Source organism: Miniopterus schreibersii (assembly GCF_964146895.1).
Source record: "Miniopterus schreibersii genome assembly, chromosome: 8".
NCBI classification, from domain to species: domain Eukaryota; kingdom Metazoa; phylum Chordata; class Mammalia; order Chiroptera; family Miniopteridae; genus Miniopterus; species Miniopterus schreibersii.
The window spans coordinates 52,962,597-52,980,028 of record NC_138109.1 but is presented as its reverse complement, the minus strand read 5'-3'; the positions used below and the strand labels follow the sequence as shown (position 1 = coordinate 52,980,028).

The 17,432-nt window shown below is 36.9% G+C and overlaps 1 long non-coding RNA gene across 1 annotated transcript in view; it reads right to left on the bottom strand.

Moving 5' to 3' along the window:
• Positions 1–1,546: 1,546 nt before the first annotated feature.
• Positions 1,547–17,432, bottom strand: part of LOC308560284 — a 41,813-nt gene continuing 25,927 nt past the window's right edge. The window contains exons 2-4 of the long non-coding RNA XR_013999316.1: positions 15,512–15,675; positions 4,894–5,153; positions 1,547–3,787 (exon numbers count right to left, since the gene is read on the bottom strand). This is a non-coding gene — a long non-coding RNA (uncharacterized lncRNA). The remainder of the gene's footprint in view (positions 3,788–4,893; positions 5,154–15,511; positions 15,676–17,432) is intronic.

Genomic DNA, 17,432 nt, shown 5'->3' with positions numbered 1-17,432 from the left:
CTGTGCACTGTTGGTCGGAATGTAAATGTATATATCACTTTGAAGGCTATTTGGATATGCGTATACATCAACATATAGACATATATGTATAAATATATATTACACACATACCTACATATGCATAAACACACACATGTACTTTTATGGACATGTGTTTCTGGAGAGTTCCCAAGGTACTCAATGGTGGCTGTCTCCAGGAAAACAACACAACAAGAGGCTCAGTTTGGACAGCTGCAAACATTCTCCTTTAAGCCCATTGTCTGGCTTGTAAGAGGAAATGCTTATGTTAGTTTTCATTATTATTATTTTTTTTAATCTTCACCCAACAATATTTTCTCCCTTGCTCTTCAGAGAGAGAGTGGAAGGGAGAGAGAAACATTGATTAGTTGCCTCCTGCTGGCACCCTGACCTGACTGGGGTTCAAGCCTATAATGAAGGCAAGTGTCCCTGGCTGGAATAGAACCCGGGACCCTTCAGTCCTTGGGCCAGTGCTCTAACTCCTGAGCCAAGCGGGCCAGGGCCAGTTTTCATTATTGATGTGTCCCCCCGGAGCATGACATTTGCTTAGTACATTATAGTTACTAAACTGAACAGCATTTCTATGTTATTCACCCAGGAGAAGTAACTCTTAACATTTGCAACCATTAATTACGTCTATTTGTAGAAAGCTCTATACTTTTCAGGAACCTTTTCTAATACATAGTATTATTTGATCCTCACATGTTTTTCAAATTATACAAAGTATCTGGAAGTTTTGCCTATGTGCATATTTTAATTACATCCTGCAGTTAAGACATTGGTACCTCTACAACCATTACATTCCTTTTATAAACTCTACATTCCCGTTTTGTTGCTTTTCCCCATTTGCTTGACAGTTCTCTCTTCTATAAAGTGTTTTTCATGCTTATGGCCAGTTCTTCCCTTTTACAGTTTCATGACCTACCACACTGTTTATTACCACATCAATGATTTATTATTCTTTTTTCCTGCTTTCTCTTTATGTATAAAACACTTTTAAAAAAAGATACTTAGCTAGTTCTCTTTGTGTGATTCAACTATTGCTTTGAAATGTATTTGGAAACTGTGTTTCAGTTTCTCCTTGACACCCCCGCCCCCCACACCCAGTTTTGTCTAGAGCAACAATTCCTTCTCCAGCCCAAGAATTATTGGCTCAGACCAGCAGTTTGTCATAAAATATTCTACATGACATCTATGCTCTGTCCTAGCTCTTCTATTTCCTGCAGACGCTTAAAGATCTTTTTTAATATCCTTATTCTCAAATCCATCAATTTCCATGTTATATGGAGAAAAGGCCTTTGCAATTACTCTATGTAATACTTTCCTGACTTCTTTTTTAAGGACCTCATCCAATATTCTTCCTTCTGTTTCATTTAATGCATGCTTAAGAAAAATTAGCCTTTTCTGTTTTGCTCATTTAATAGTACTATTTACACTTCTGTTTCCATTTTCTGGACCTTTGGCCTTTCTCCTAAATTCTTTGAAAACTTGGGTAACTTCACACCTCAAAAATATGATTACACTGTGTCCATTTTCAGAGAAATTTATTTTTTGCTTTTGATCAGTTTTATTACAGAAATTAACAACTTTGTACTTTTAAGTCTTTAATTTCTTACTTTGGAAATAGTTCCATTTAAAAGACCCCACAACAAAACCAAAAAGTTCTTTGATCATTTGTGATTTCTTTTTAGACCCCACCTTGATCTGACTGTTCATTTTTATTCCTTAGGCTCACTGCTCTAGTTATCCTGACCATTCTAGCAGGTTTCTAGAAATTTCTTTGTTCTTCTCTCAGTTGTTCTTTGGGTGTTCAGGAGTTCGTCTGCAGTTTGCTCACAGTTTGTTTTCTGTTTCATTAGGCATCATATCTGTTAACAATATATTCAAATTTTCTGTTTTGAGCTATGGCAGTTAGGATAGGTCTGGCTGCCTTATCGGACATGACACTGCATAACAAACTGCCTTGAAATGCAATGGTTTATAAAAACAAGCATTTATTTTTCTCATATGCCTGTAGGTCATCTCTGCTCTGGGTTGAGTGTTCACTGGCCTTGGGCCCAGCCTTTGGGGCTGGTTGGGTCTGTTCCACATTCCACATTCTCCTTGCACGGACATTAATCATGTTTTTCTCATGGTGCAGCACAAAGGCCCATGCAAGCCTGTCTAAAGCCTCTGCTCATGTACCCTCCTCTTACTTTCTACTGGCCAAGGCAAGTCATCAGTGTACTCTGTTTCCTCTGCTCAGTTGCCCAGCAGAGAGTGAAGAATTGAGAACAAGTATGCAGCCTACCACAGCTTTATAGGGTCTGTTCCTTGGGTACCTTATGTCTAAGCACCGCTTCTTCCTCTCTAAGCAGGAAAACCCTGATGTCTCCCCTACAGTCACCGCATTCTGCTCATACTTCATCTCTCTCAGTGACGAGCAGGCTGCTTCTTCAGGTCTTAATTTGGCTCTCCATGGTTCAGTTAACTGGATACTTTTATTAATACAGAGACATGAATAATTTCTTGGGTGCACAGCAATCATCAAATCTTGCTGAGCGGCAACGCTGATGGCTTCCTGCGCTGGCTGTGGGGCGAGCCCATTGGTTTGTCTATCAGGTAGCTCCAGGTTCTGCTTTCAGTAAGGACTCTCTAGTCCAATTTATTTGGTGGTTCCTGACTTTGACCTTTGGGAGTATCCTCCTTCTCCATTAACTTGTGGCCATATCTGAGGTGGACAGTCAGGGGCATATCTTTCCTATGGATCACACATATAAAACAAATCACTTCATTAATATGGGTTCAGGATCCAAGGGGTTGTTTTTGGAGAGTAAATTACCCTAAAAGAATGTATTACTTCCAGTGTAGTTGCTTTTTGGTCATTTCCAAGTGTGAGTAAACACAGCTAAAGATCTTAGATAAAAGGAATTTTTAACCTTGAAAACTCTGGTCTTTTATTTATAGACCCCTGTGCTCCGCTCACCCAAATAATTCTCAGCTTGCTGTCTGCTACACTGAAGACATGAAATAATGCACTGTCTTTGCCAGCAGGCTCACCACTTTTGTATGGCGGGGCACCAGTCATATTTATTGCTAAAACTGGAATTTACAGATAGTTCTTTTAACTTCTTCAGTTTTGGGTATAAGCAGTTGGCTTTTCTAAACCTGGAAGTTTTCAAATTACCAGACTCTCAGTCAGCTGAGATTTCAGGTTATAGGCAGAATGTCTCTCTTTAGCAAAGATTCATGTCTTTCCATCTCAACTCTCAGACTGGCCAACTAGTTCCATCTTGAATTCATCATTCTTTTAGGATTTTGCTAACAATCCATATGAGCATTCTGCACATATTGTACTGTTTCTCTTAATACTATATATAGCCTTTGTCAGCATATGGTTGGCCTTTCAATGTATGGTAGGTGATGATTTGACTAAATACTTTGTTGGTGTATAATAGTGGTCCTAAGGTATTCAGCTTTCATTAGCACCTACTCCGCTCTGTCGCCAATCCAGCACCACATTTTAGTTTCTATTACTTGAAGCACATCACTTCCAGGTACTAAATCAGTTGGACTTAGTTTTTAATGCATATAACTGGGAAAAAAAAAGCTAACAGTGGAAATGACAGGGGCTCACTCTCCTATGTAAAAGAGAAATTGATAATAAATCATTGAACGCTGCTTTGGTGGCCCCATGATGTTATCAGGGACTCATCTGTTTTCTTTCTGCTACTCCATTTATAGCATAGGGCTTCCTTCTTTGAGGTCAACTCGTAGTCTAAAATGGCTCCTGTAAGAAAAAAAAAAAAAGAGGAAAAACTCATGAACACCTTTATAAATCTTATAGATGGCCAACACTCAATAAATGGAAATTTTTCTTTTCTTTATTAAGTGATCTTCACCATATTTTTGCATGTTGTATGTGATGGCATGGGATGAGCTAACTAAAGTGTAAGATATCGATATGGCTAATCAAATACTATCCAGCAAATTATTATTACAGTAAGGCAAAAAAGTAGATTTGAAATCTCCCTTGTTGACTTAGACTAAACACATAAATTTATTCTTGCAAACCACTCCCTGTTCACAGAATTCTGTTCCTCTTTCATTTTCAGTGTGTTAATATGAGACAGAAGAAGAGGCAAGGGGTTTGCAGCAAGATGCATCTGAGTTTAAGACTAGGCTCTATCAGTAACCATTATGTGAAATTGGCAAGTTACTTGAACCCTTTGGAGCTCAGTTTCATTTGGGTATGAACTGGGGAATATAATGCCTACCTTAGTGGGATGGCATGAATATTAAATTGGAAAAACCACATCCAACTTGCCTGGTGTGTGGTAAAAGTGTCACAAAAATTAGCTCTCCTTTTTTTACGGCAGTTATTGCACGCTAAACCAGGGGCATTTACTCGATACTACTTGTAAGGTTTTTATATGTGTCTTCATTTTTTCCTTCCCATAGCCATCCATAAAAGTAGTACTTATTATTTTCTAATTATATTCTTAAGAGTCTATAAATAGATGTATAGTCTTTCTCATTTAAAAAAAAAAAAAAAAGACACCAAGGAAAGAGAAGATAAACTAGCAATTTGGGTAAGAAAATATAGCTTTTAGCTCAGATTAAACCTATTTCTGGGCATACCTGTTTCCCTGAAAGCCTGAGGTAAATATATATGTTTCCCAGTGGTAAAGACTTGATGTGATTTTATTTTGAATAAGCTTTGAGGGGGGAAAAGCCATATTTCTTCAGGATTTTCTCATCTTATCTATATAAAATGGCAACTGATTTAGGCAAAAGCTCTTCAGGAGCTGGTCTTGTAAACTTAGCTCTAATAAACTAAATGTCAGTGTGATAAAAAAAATCCTTACTAAAGGTAAAAAAAAAAAAAAAAAGTACTTTATGCTATTTCTGTAAAATGTGCTTGGCTGCAGCCCTGAGAGGCTTTTTGATATACTCTTGGGGTCCATTCACTTTTCACACAGCACCAACTTCCAGGAGAGGTTGGGTGAAACAGCCACAGTGCCTCTCAGTAGGTGGTAGCAATAGGCACGAAGAAGCACGTGCTGGTTTTACTTCTTGAAGAGCCTTTTTCTCCAGAAGATCCAGCTGGCACAGATTGGAGGAGATGAGAATTCAAGGTGATGAGAATTCAGGATCTACGTTTGACAAAGAAAGACAATGGACTGATTTCAATAAAATGATATTTTACAGAGAATACTGTAAGACCATTTACTTAAAAGTAACTGTATAAGTACAGGGAGTTAAGGCTTGTCTTAAAACTGGGGGACACATATTTTTTTATTTTGTCAGTGCTTCAGTTCCTTCTTGGACCCCCCCATTGTTTAGCACCGCTGCTGACCTCCTCCCTAGCCTGACTTGCCACGTGTCCTCCATTCAGCTCTCACTATTCCCACTCCCATCACTTTCAACTTTCTCAGTTCCTGGAATACTTGCTGGGCTCTGATTTGACATGGACCTTCACATGTTATTTCCTCTTTCTGGAACTGTTTTAATCCTCTGTTTGCATGGGTAAACTCTTCTTTATCCTTAGTCAAAGTCTCAGATTCATTGCCAGAGAAGACTGCCAGGCTTCCACACTCTGCTGGGTTATGTGCTTACAGAGTATCCCCAACTTCAGCTCTTTTATGACCAGGGCCTGCTACAGCATTTGCAAACCCCAAGGCAACATGGAAATGCAGGGCCTTTCTCATGGGCTGCCATCTCCACACATGATGGACAGGTGACCCCCAACAAGTGCAACCTCTGTCCTGGGACACTCTTGAAGGATGGTAGACGTGAGGCACCTATCAAGCCACCTGCTAAACCTGCTATGGCACTGTCGGGCCAAGGCAGGGACTCATGCTGGGCACACGTACACACACACACACACATACACACACACACACACACACACACACACACATCCTTTTGCCCACCTAAATGACCTGAGGTACGCATCAACTCCACTCTTCTCTGCTCACACACAGGAGCTCCCTGGAGGCGATGGTGAACATAAGCGAGGAAGCTCACCACCCCTGTGCAGGGTAGCAGTGACTGGGGTGCCAGGGAGGAAGAAGCAGGGAGCTAAGAACCCTTGTGTGGAGGTGGGAAAGGAGGAGTGAGAAGCCAGACTGGGCACGAGCTGACACAATCATCATTGTCTCATTGAATTTTATTTACAAAGCACAAATTTAAGCAGAAAGTATTAAACATTTCAAGACAGCCATTGAAGGACTTTTTTAAAGAGCTTAGCCCTCCTGAGCATATGGCCCTGTGTGACTGTGCTGTTTATAACTGATCCCACTTTATTTTTATTCCTATTAAATGGTACCCCCCCCCCATACACACACACATTAGACTGCATGAGGACAGGAACCATATCTATAATAAAATTTAACAAATATAAATGAGTACATAGATGGATGGATCAATAAAGTTCTTCCATTATTTGGTGTGTTTCTAATCTATGTGGAAGGTTCATGCAGCTCCTGAAACCTCCTGCTCGCCTCTTTGGTTATGCCAGTTACCTTTATGGCTGTTCCTCCTTCAGGATGTCAATGCCCTTGTTCAGGTATTCATAACTTTTCTTCAGAGCTGGAAAATACTTACAATGGGTTCCTTAGCTTCCGGGTTCATATTCTAAACTACATATATGATCATTCAACTTTTCTGCTCTGAAAGTTTTCTGGTCACCATTATCCAGTAGCTAAAATCCTGACCTCTTGTGATGTGCATAACCTTTCATAACATGGTCCAAAGGTAAATTAATCTCTTACTACTTCTGCTCTATATGGAAGCATACTTGTCTTTTCAATTCTAGATTAATAACTGGTGACCTGTCACCTCTAGTGTAAAATTTCTTTAGATCCTGTTACCAACTTTGGAGGGTCATGTCTCCCCCTCCTGTTCACATCAAGAGCCCTTTTTATACCATAGTGTTGACTGAATAAATGATCAAGTTGAACTGTACCATGTTTTACTCTAGAATTTCTATTATTATATATCATCTTTTGGAATGCTACTTAACAGTGTTAAATTTAATTAACATTTTAGTTTACTAGTTTGACATACTATATATTAAGGGTTTTTATGTACCAAGATCTATGTTAGGTTCCAGGAAAAATAAACAAATGTGGTTGGATTGTCATGAGCTTCTCCTTCCCCTCTTTCCATAAGTGCATAATCTAATAGGAAAAATAAGTAATCATAAAATCAAATGCAATATTGTAAGTACTGGACATAAGAAAAAAGGTATCTTTGACAGTTAATATATTTCCAGAGTCAGAAAAATCATGACGATGAGGGCGTCTCTAAAAACTCTGAGTATTTTGGAAAGAATTAGTTTCTACAAAACAGAAAAGACTATGAAGTACCTTGAAAGTCATTCATCGAAAAGGGATTTTATTTGTTTTGCACATTTTTAGAGAACAGAAATAAAAAAATACTAAGTGGTAGTTATAAAGAGGTGGATTTCAGATCATGGTGAAGACCTTTCTAAAAATGAAAGTATTGAAACAATAGAATACATTTCCTTAGTAGCTGAGGATTTCTCCGTTGTTAGAGTTACTCGTAGATGCGGAATGACTCGCCCCTTGTTGCCACTGTAAATTGGAATGAAACAAGAATACTCATGATGAAATGATTGGGTATAGCAGATAGCAGGGTAGAACACCAGAAAATCAGAATTTTAGTCCTCAAACATCATTTTCATGATACGACATATGTGCTGACCCCTTTGACTCCATTTCCTCGCTTGGAAAGTGAAGACAATAAAATCTGCTTCAGAGAGTTGCTGTGAGAATTAAATGGGATAAAGCAGTTGAAGTTACTTTTAAACTGTAAAGTGCTATTTTATGAGTTATTATTTATGTTGATAATAAAAATAATAACAGTTGCAAGCATTATTTCCATCTCTGTAATCCTAGGAGATAGACAAAGTAATTACCTCCTCTTCTTACACATATGAAGATAAAAGTATCAGATGATAAGTGACCTTCCCATAGAGATGTAGCTCTGGCCAATGGGTGTAGGGTTGGTGGCTGTGGCTTCTCCCCTACAGCTAGAATTATTTCCCTGCAGCACAGTGCCTTTACGATGAAGTAGAATCTGTGGCATTTTTCAGTTCCCAAAGTACTTTGGACTGAAGTCACTCAAGTAATAATAGACTGTGTTTAGACATAATTCTCTAAGTGATATGCCTATGTGATTTTCCACTCAGGACTCTAGGATAAAAAGAACAAATATTGGCTAGATCTACCCTTTCTTTAGTAAACAATACCTTTCTTTTACAAATACTGACAGAATTTTTTTAAATGATAAGCCGAATGACTATTAACTTTTGGTGTCACTTATCATTCCCCATTATTTTAGTGACTGGATCACATCTCTGATCTTGTTCTGCTCGTCCACTATCCTTGTTCTGCATGTTCTCTTATTTAAATGTTCTAGCTCTTGATCCCATGCCATGGTGGCATGTGATGAACCAATCATTTCTTTGTGGTAAGGGAGATGTCCTCTCTATCAGATGTTCTCAGTAATGATTTAATGTTCAGTCACATAAATACAGATGGTCCCTGCATAAACTATTCACAACTTGATATCTATTCCTAATTGTTAGTACTTAAGTGTTTCAAGGAAGAATATTTAGGAATATGTTTCTCTTTGACCTCTATAAAACCCAATGTTCTTTGTAAAAAAAAAAAAAAAAAAAATTGGGGTCTTCAATGGTAGGTGTTTTTATAGGTTTCTTGGTATATAAGGGTACAAAATGAATATATTTTCTAGGTAGAGTGCTACTTTGTATGCACTCTGCTAGTTTTTAAATGTTCTTTCTTCTGTCTTTTCCCCATTTCTTTCCACTAGTAGCTCCCCCACATTCCTCACTTAGAGAATTTAGAATTAAATACTGTTTGCTGCAACAAAATATTTTCTTAATAGGAGCTTATTGTTTAACTCTTTGAAAACCACCACAGGAGTTATAATTTTATATATTTAATCTCATAAAGATACACCAGAAAAAATGAACAAGTGGTTGTATACAACTGGTCCTTTGAAAAAATGCTGCCATTGATTTTCTTTTTCTGTTAAAAGCTCACAATTCACTAGCTAAGTAGTTTGTGAATATTTTTGCATTCATCTGTCGAAATGTACAATTTTAAAGGACATATGAAATTTTTAATCATGGAGTTTTATTGCCTACTCTCTGCGCTGGTATGCAATAGCATAAGAAGTAGGTCAGTAATGAAGCTTTAGCTCCACCTATGATTCAAAAATCTCATTAACCTGGGAAAATGCCTCATTCCAGGAAGTCACATCAGGGTCCTTCATTCCTTTTATGTCTATTATGTATTTTTATATTATAGATTATATAGCTTTATAATGGAATTTATAAATCCATTGAAAAAGGAAATATACATATATTTCCTAGCAATGAATCTAGTCATTGCCTTTGACTTTAAAGTAGAAAAGAGGGCAAAAAAATCTTCTATTTCAATTAACCTAGAAGGAAAGGAATGAAAATGACCCCAATTGCAAGGTCATTTCTCTTTTCTTTTCTGAAATCATCTGGACATGCAGGAAAAGGCCCACTCTCCCCTGCAGGCGGCAGTGCTGCCCACATGCCAAAATTTTCACTTTCATGCTTAGGGTCTATTACAAGCACTATCCACTTATATTCCATTACAATTGATTGAATATTATACATCAAAAAGTGGAGAGAAAATGTTTAAGATTTTATGAATGGCAAGAGAAATGATTAGATCTCACAAAAGCTTTGAATTCTGAAGCTTGGCTTCTACCTTGTCCTTACATAAGCATCTTTGATCTTCTCTTCACCCAGCTTTTTAGATGACTTTTATGTGGTCTTATGGTTGTTTTATTATTTCAGAAGAATTAGTCACATCGACTTTTTTTTTTTCCTGTAGAAGTTAATTTTTAAAAAGTTTTCATTCCATTACAAGTCGGGGGATTTTGCAAACCAGATGGAATTAGTGTTTACTCTGCAGTGTGCTATAAGGAATAAAGGTTGGAAGAGCTAACTTCTAATCTTAAAAGGAAGGACAGGAGAAGAGATTAACCAAAGAATTTATATGCATATATGTATAACCCAGACAATAGTGCAGTGAAGGCCTGGGGAGGGGGTGGGAGCAGGGAGGAGGTGGTCAACAGGGGGGAAAAGGGAGACATCTGTAATACTTTCAACAATAAAGATAAATTTAAAAAATAATTTTGTGACCTTGGGCAAATCATTCATCTGATCTGCTTAATTTTTTTCTCTTTTCACAATAGACTACATGTAACCATTTTTAGGATTAATGGAGCTAGTCAGTTTGGAAGTTAATTGAAAACTACAAATGTAAGGCATTATTAATATAAAAATCTAAGTATCACATTTAGGTTTATAATAAACATTTTTTAATAAGCAAGAAGACATTGCACAAAGGACAGTCAGCTTCCTTTCAAATTGGATTGTTTTCCCATTAATAACCACCCTCAGACTGTGCCTTCATGTGCAATGGTAGGTTGCCAAGGCTATGCAAAGTTTTCCTGTGGGGAACCCCTTAAGTGTAATCTCTTAGAATAGAAGCAGAAGTAGGAAACACCTGGAAGTCTTGGTTTCTGCCTGTAGGTCAACCATTGAAAAGTCTCCAAATGATATAATTTTACTTGTTATGGTTCTACCACCATTAGTTTACTATTTGGTAAATAATTGTTCAGCATTTTCTCTGTGACAAACACCATTCCATACACTGGAGAAGTGGTAATAAACAAGAGACCAGGACCTTCTACTTTGAAAGGATAGTGCTTCATCCCACTAGTCCCCTAGTACTATGCCTTGGTATTATTATCTGAGTATCACATTCTAGGAACTGCCAATTAAGCAATCTTTAAAACACATACCAGCCTCTTTTTTATAATTGTCTCTCAAAAGCTAGGTCTTGGTTAAAAGGTTGTAACTAAAACATTTTTTCCCTGAGGAATAAGTTTCCAAATTTTAAAAAATAAAATCATATAGCAAAAAATATAATCATTATATTACTTGTTTTAATTACTGAAATATAAGAAATACAATGAATACATGTTTTCTTTTAAGATTAGCACATTTGTTTAAAATAGAGAACAGAAATAAACAGATCAGTGATCCCTATATTATTATAATATGCATAATAAAGAAAGAAAAAAAGTTAATTATATCAGGAAGGTGCTAAAATGATAAAGCTATAGAATTATATAGCTAGGGGAATCTAATAATATTTCTAGAATGTTAAAAATACCACCTTGAGATCAAATATCACCATTTAACACATAAACTAAGCCCTTATGGGACATTAAGACATCTGTTGAGGCCTCAAATTTGTGAATTTATTTTACTTCTTAAAATTTTTTTGAAAAATTATTGAAAAATTAATTATATATATTTAAAATGTACAACGTGTTGATTTGATATACAAATACGCTGTGGAAAAATTACCAAGGTCAAGATAATTAAGACATTCTTCACCTGACATATTTATCTCTCTTTTCATGCATGTGGTATGAATTCTTAAGATCTACTCTCAGTAACTTTCAAGCATACAATATTTTATTATTAATTATAGTTCCTATGCTGTACATTAGATTATCAAAATTTATTCTTATAACTGAAAATTTGCATCCTTTGGCCTAATCACTGATTACCCTCCCCCCCAGCAGCAGCCCCTGGAAATCAACTTTGAAATGACAGTGCTTCATCCCACTATCAGCTTTTCTTTCTTTCTTTCTTTTTAGAGTTCACACACAGGTGATGCTATAAAGTATTCCTCTTTGCCTGGCTTGTATATCACATTTCCTTTATCCATTCATCCATGAAGGACAGTTTTTTTCATTCATCTATTCTTTTCTCATTTGTTTTAATAAAAACCTTATAAAAAATTTTAATTGAAATGCCAGTTCAGTAAGTTTTCTTAAGGGTATTGTGAATAGCTTTTATTCAAGTATTCTCTGGAATGTGTTCTGTTATGAAGCTGCTTGCAAGGGAGTGAAGGCTGATGAAGTCTCACCTCTCAGTCACAGATGAGGGTGCCCTCTACAAGGAAGGCATCTGGGTCTGTCTTCACCCCTTCCTTTTCCTTAACTCTGCTGTTCCTTCAATGCCTGCCTGCCTTGGGCCCTTTCCTTTTTCACTCTAGACATTCTCCCTGGGCTATCCAGCTATCCATTGCTTCAAATGAAAAGCTATATACATTTGACTCTTAAACATGTATATTTCTAAGCAAGATATTTCTCCTGAGCTCAACGTCTAAATATCCACCTGGGCATGACCCTTCCCTGTGCCACATCAACTCAGTCACAACATGTTGAAACTCAACCTTTCATCTTTTTCCTCAACCCACGCTAATACCAAGCAGATAATGTAGACCAGGCATTATTTACATTTCACCTCATCTGTTACAGTCCTCTATCCCAGCATCTAAAATATTTTCTTCTTATTTATTCAACGACAGTCTTCCCTTATTATATTCTAACCTCTTAAGAGCAGCAATTTTTCAAAATATTTTTATTATCTTTATCCTTATATATATTTTTTCTCCTCAGAGCAGAGTATAAGGCCTGACATAAAGAAAGCTATTGATACATGTTTGCACTGAGTGAGTGAGACCTAGGAAAAAGATGAAACCAGGTGATGTAGGCAAGGTGTAGCACTGTGGTCTGGGGAGGTATATTATCCTGAGGAGATAGGCCTCCAAATACAGGGTAAGTCCCAGGAGAAAACATCAGGATCTATACTATAGATCTTATACTACAAGAATGAGAGAAAATGAGGTCGATGGCCCCTTACTGAACATAGGAGTCAGGCTGCTGTAATAAAAAGAGCCAGAGGGCTTTGGCTCTGCTGGCCTTGGCTACTAAGTGTATATGAACATTTTGTGTTGCTTTCTCCCTTCCAGATGGGACTTCATAAAGAACAGAAGCCCTAGCACAGGTGTTGTGTCCATGATCCTCAGCTCACTGCCTAAAACATAGTAAGCACTCAGTAAATATTATTAGATCAACAAATGACCTAGTTAGTAAAATTTTTTTGTATCATAATTTTCTGATATATAATAGATATAATAATAAGTACTTTAATGGTTATTCTACCGTTTGAATGGAAGCATTAAACAATAATCACAATGACTGCATGGAAAGTACTATAAATATATCACTTTCCTCATATGTTTGCTACTCTAAGGCCAGGATTGTTACCAAAATTTGGAAAAGACAGAAACATAGAAAGAAATGATGTACTCTTACATTATTTCAGAGCCTCTTCTCAACACTATGAGGGTGGTAGGTATTTTCCAAGTAAGAAAAACTGATGCTTCACAATAGTAAGTGACCAGCTCAATCAAATAGTGGAAAGTAGCTGTGATGGGATTCAAACGGATAGCTTCTGAATCTGACTCATGAGCTTTTTCACTATGAGAGTAGGGACTACATTTCCTCAGCGATAGTGGGTAGGCGGGCTCAGACATGAGAGTTACATAGGAAGGTCCTGTTTGGCTTCCTATAAGATATCCTGCTTACGGCAATTGTGCACAGAGGCTGCTACAGCCACAGCCAAGAATTTTAAAGAAACTCATGTTAATTAATACTTAAAAATGTCTTCTCCACAAATAAAAAATTATATTTAAATGTATCTATACTTGCAAGAATCTTTCTGGGCTTTAAAAAATAGATCTTTCTAATATTCATCAGTGAAAGGAAAGGTTGGTATTGTAAAGTCGTGTCATTATGTAAAAGCCCTTTTTGTGGGATCTATGCCTGATCACTAGCATATTTTTTCCTGTTTAAGGAGCATTCCCATTGTATTTCTTTGTACGTGAATGACTCCATTTTTGTGGATGATGATAAATAGATCTTTCATTGCTCCCGTTCTTATATCTGTCTTTGTCTTTTCTTCTCTATCTCAGACTTGCTCTCAGGGTTTTTAAGTTTTTCTTCTTGACTTCAATCTTCCACATTAACAGATTTGGCAGAGCAGCTTGAAACCCCATGGGAACAGAAAACCAACATATTTAAATGTTTACTGCAGCTGGGGGAATTAGAGTTACATCCGCACTGAAAGATGACAAGAATGTCATATTCCAAATGTCTAAAAAGAAGTTTAAGGGGTTTTAGTGCATTGTCTTTCTTCACTTAGGTCCAGAAGACTTATACCTATTTAACATCTTAGATTAAACTACATGGTTGACTAGTCCTGTTAGCATATTAAGTAGAGTCATATTTTATATTTTACAGTCTAAATGCTCATAGTGTCACACCTGGGGTTTTCCTGAATGATTTTATGGACAATAATTTGGCCATGCATTATGTGGACCCAGGAAACAATTTCCTCCTTACTGGTTCTTAGAGGAAACTTAGGTCCTCGTATGGTAAAAACTACTTCAAATGTCTTTAGAACAATGAAATGTAAGGATTTGTATTTTTTTTTTTTAATTATAAAACCTTAAATAACTCATATCTCATTTTCCTAAAAGATACAATTAGCAATGAATGATATTAAATTCCTTAGAAAGTTTTCTTGTGGTATATGTTCTTTATTTTAATGTTGTTTAAAAATAAAAAAGGTCTTTTGGGCAGCATAAGTGTAAAGTTATATTGAATATGCAATCAGTAAGAAATCACCAACAGTCACAAAAACATTGATGAGTGCATGACATGATATAGGCGTGGTTTCCACTGTATTTAAACATGGCAGAAGCAAGTATTCTTATAGCTATGCTTCAAGAGGAAGTGACAAACTGTAAGAGCATGAAAGCAAATTACATTTTTCATCATCTCCTTCCATTTACATCCCCACAATAACTTGGGGTTTGGGGTAATGCTTAAAAGCTTCAGCTACTAGAAGCTGATTATGAGTTTAAAAACAGGCTCTTCCACTTAATGGCAGCATGACCTTGGACAAGTCACTTAATCTTCTTGTGCCTTGATTTCTTTGTCAGTAATATTGAGAGACTAAGAAGTACCTGCTTCATATGCAGTTTGAAGGAAGTAACACATGAGGAATACTTATAATAGTGCTCAGCACATAGTACTATCTCTATAAATGTTCCCATTATTGTCAGTGTTTTATTATTGTTATTATAATGATCATTAGTATTATCAAAATAATGTTTTAGAATTAACTGACGAAAAACAATGTTGAGAAATAACGAATGTAGTCCTTTTATTTCTTGTTTGATTTTTCTCTTTACTTAAAAAATAAATAAAAACAATTCTTTTATTGCAAGATTGGGTAAGAGAGTGTTATTGTTTTCTTGTTCAGCAACTATTATGGTTAAGAGAGAAACACTGTCACTCCCTGCCCCATCCAAGCTCTACTCCAGCTTGAACTGTGGAAGATGAGGCTGGCAGCCTATCAGTAGCCTCCCCATTTTAGTCTAAAGACTAAAAGTGTGGGAGGATAATGGATCATCTTACCTCCTTACAAAATCTGACTTATAAAATAAGACAATGTCACATTTAAATTGGCTAAATCTACACAGATACTTACTGTGCTCCTAACTGGGAGTCTAAAGAGGATGTGATTCAGGGTTGGCTTCTTTGATGATGAGTCGCCTCTTCCTTTTAATTCCCTTGGCTCTCCCTTCCTTGGAATGCTGGCTTTATCCTAAGATGGTAGCCAGTTTCAGACCTCACACCCACACACTGCAAAATCTAGAAGAAAAGTATTATCTCTTTCTGTGTTCCTCACTTACTAATCAGAAAACATTTCCCAGGATCCCCACAAATTTCCACTTGCATTTGATTGACTTGAATAAGTTCGCATGTCCCCCTTTAGCCAATTCCTGTGGCTTAGGTGTGAGAGCTTGAGGGATGACCATTACTGGTTTAGGCAAATGAAGGTCTATCATCTGAGCTGGACTCAACCCCAAACTTCTGGACTGTGAGAACTGGGTATTAGTGAGTCTACCACAGCATTCACCACATACATTTTGAATTCCTCCATTGTCCTGGCACTTTTAGGAACTTAAAATAGATCCCCATCTGGAGAGGGGAGACTTTTTCCACTCTTGGTATTTCCTCTAAAGCATTCCCAGGGACTCTCTCTAATTCTGACCTGCCTTGATCTAAATTGAATATATATTTTGGATTTAACAACCTGATTAAACAGATTTTGAGCAAGATTCTTGGCATTATTTCAAAAGTGTTGTTTTATATCCATCCTGAAACACTTGACTTGATGTTCCAATATAGTAAAATACGCCGAAATCTAATTTTTCTGATTCCTTAGGTTAGATTTTCTTCAAACTGTTGTATCTTCTTTATTTTCAGTTCAGTCTCCAGAGTTGCCCATATAATAGTTCTTCCCTTTCTTTTCTACTTTCTCTCTCTGCTTTGATTTCCCTTTAGTCTCAAATTACTCCATAATTTTTACCAGATATCCTAACTTAGCCTTTGACCTAACACTGGCCTATCATCCATATTCTGAGTAGATTACCAGAGTTAGAACAACATTTGGCTTATCTTTCTTTAATGAGTTTGGAGGTAGAACCTCAAAATTTTGTTCCCAGGTAAGTTGTTAAGCTCTAGTTTATTAACTAAACATGGGTGATTGTTTATACACATGTGACAAAAAACAAACCAACAAAAACCAGATATGGACCCCAATCCTCATGTAGCTTACATTTCAGAAGCTAGTCAGGTCTTAAACAATAAAGCACATGCACACATGGTGTGATAAGTTATACAGAGGAAAATAATAAGATTATGTGATGTAGACTAGAAGGGGGTACATGAGACCCTAATTTAGATTGGATTGTCATGAAAGGCCTTGCTGGGAAACTGACAGTTAAGATGATACTTGGAGGATGAGAATAAGACTGGATGTGACCACTTCAAGAAAGACCCTTTTAGGTGGAGGCAATAGCACTTGTGAAGACTAGCAAAAGGGTGCTCTGGGGCTGAGTAAGGACCACAAGATAAAAATGAAAAAGTCAGCTCTGACCAGGTGTGGCTCAGTTGGTTGGAATGTCCTCCCATGCACCGGAAGATCTAGAGTTCGATGCCTGGTCAGGAAACATGCCTAGATTGTGGGTTTGAGCCCTGGTCCTGGGTCTACGAGAGGCAACCAATCGATGTATCTCTCACACTTCAATGTTTCTCTCTCTCTCTCCCTCTCCCTCTCCCTCTCCCTTTCCCTTCTTCCTTCCTTACGATTAATGAAAAAATAAATTAAAAAAGTCAGCAGGGCTGAATCTAAGGGAAACTTGGAGGCAAGTTAAAGAGAATGCATTTTATTACATATGTGATAGGAAACCTCTAAAGGATTATAAATCAAACAATGACATTCTCAGGATATAAGACTTAAAAGCTCGTTATAGATGCTTTCTAGATAACAAAACAGAGTACGTTTGGAATAAAAGACAGCTTCAAAAATTATTGCCATATTCCTTGCCAGAGAAGGCAGTATA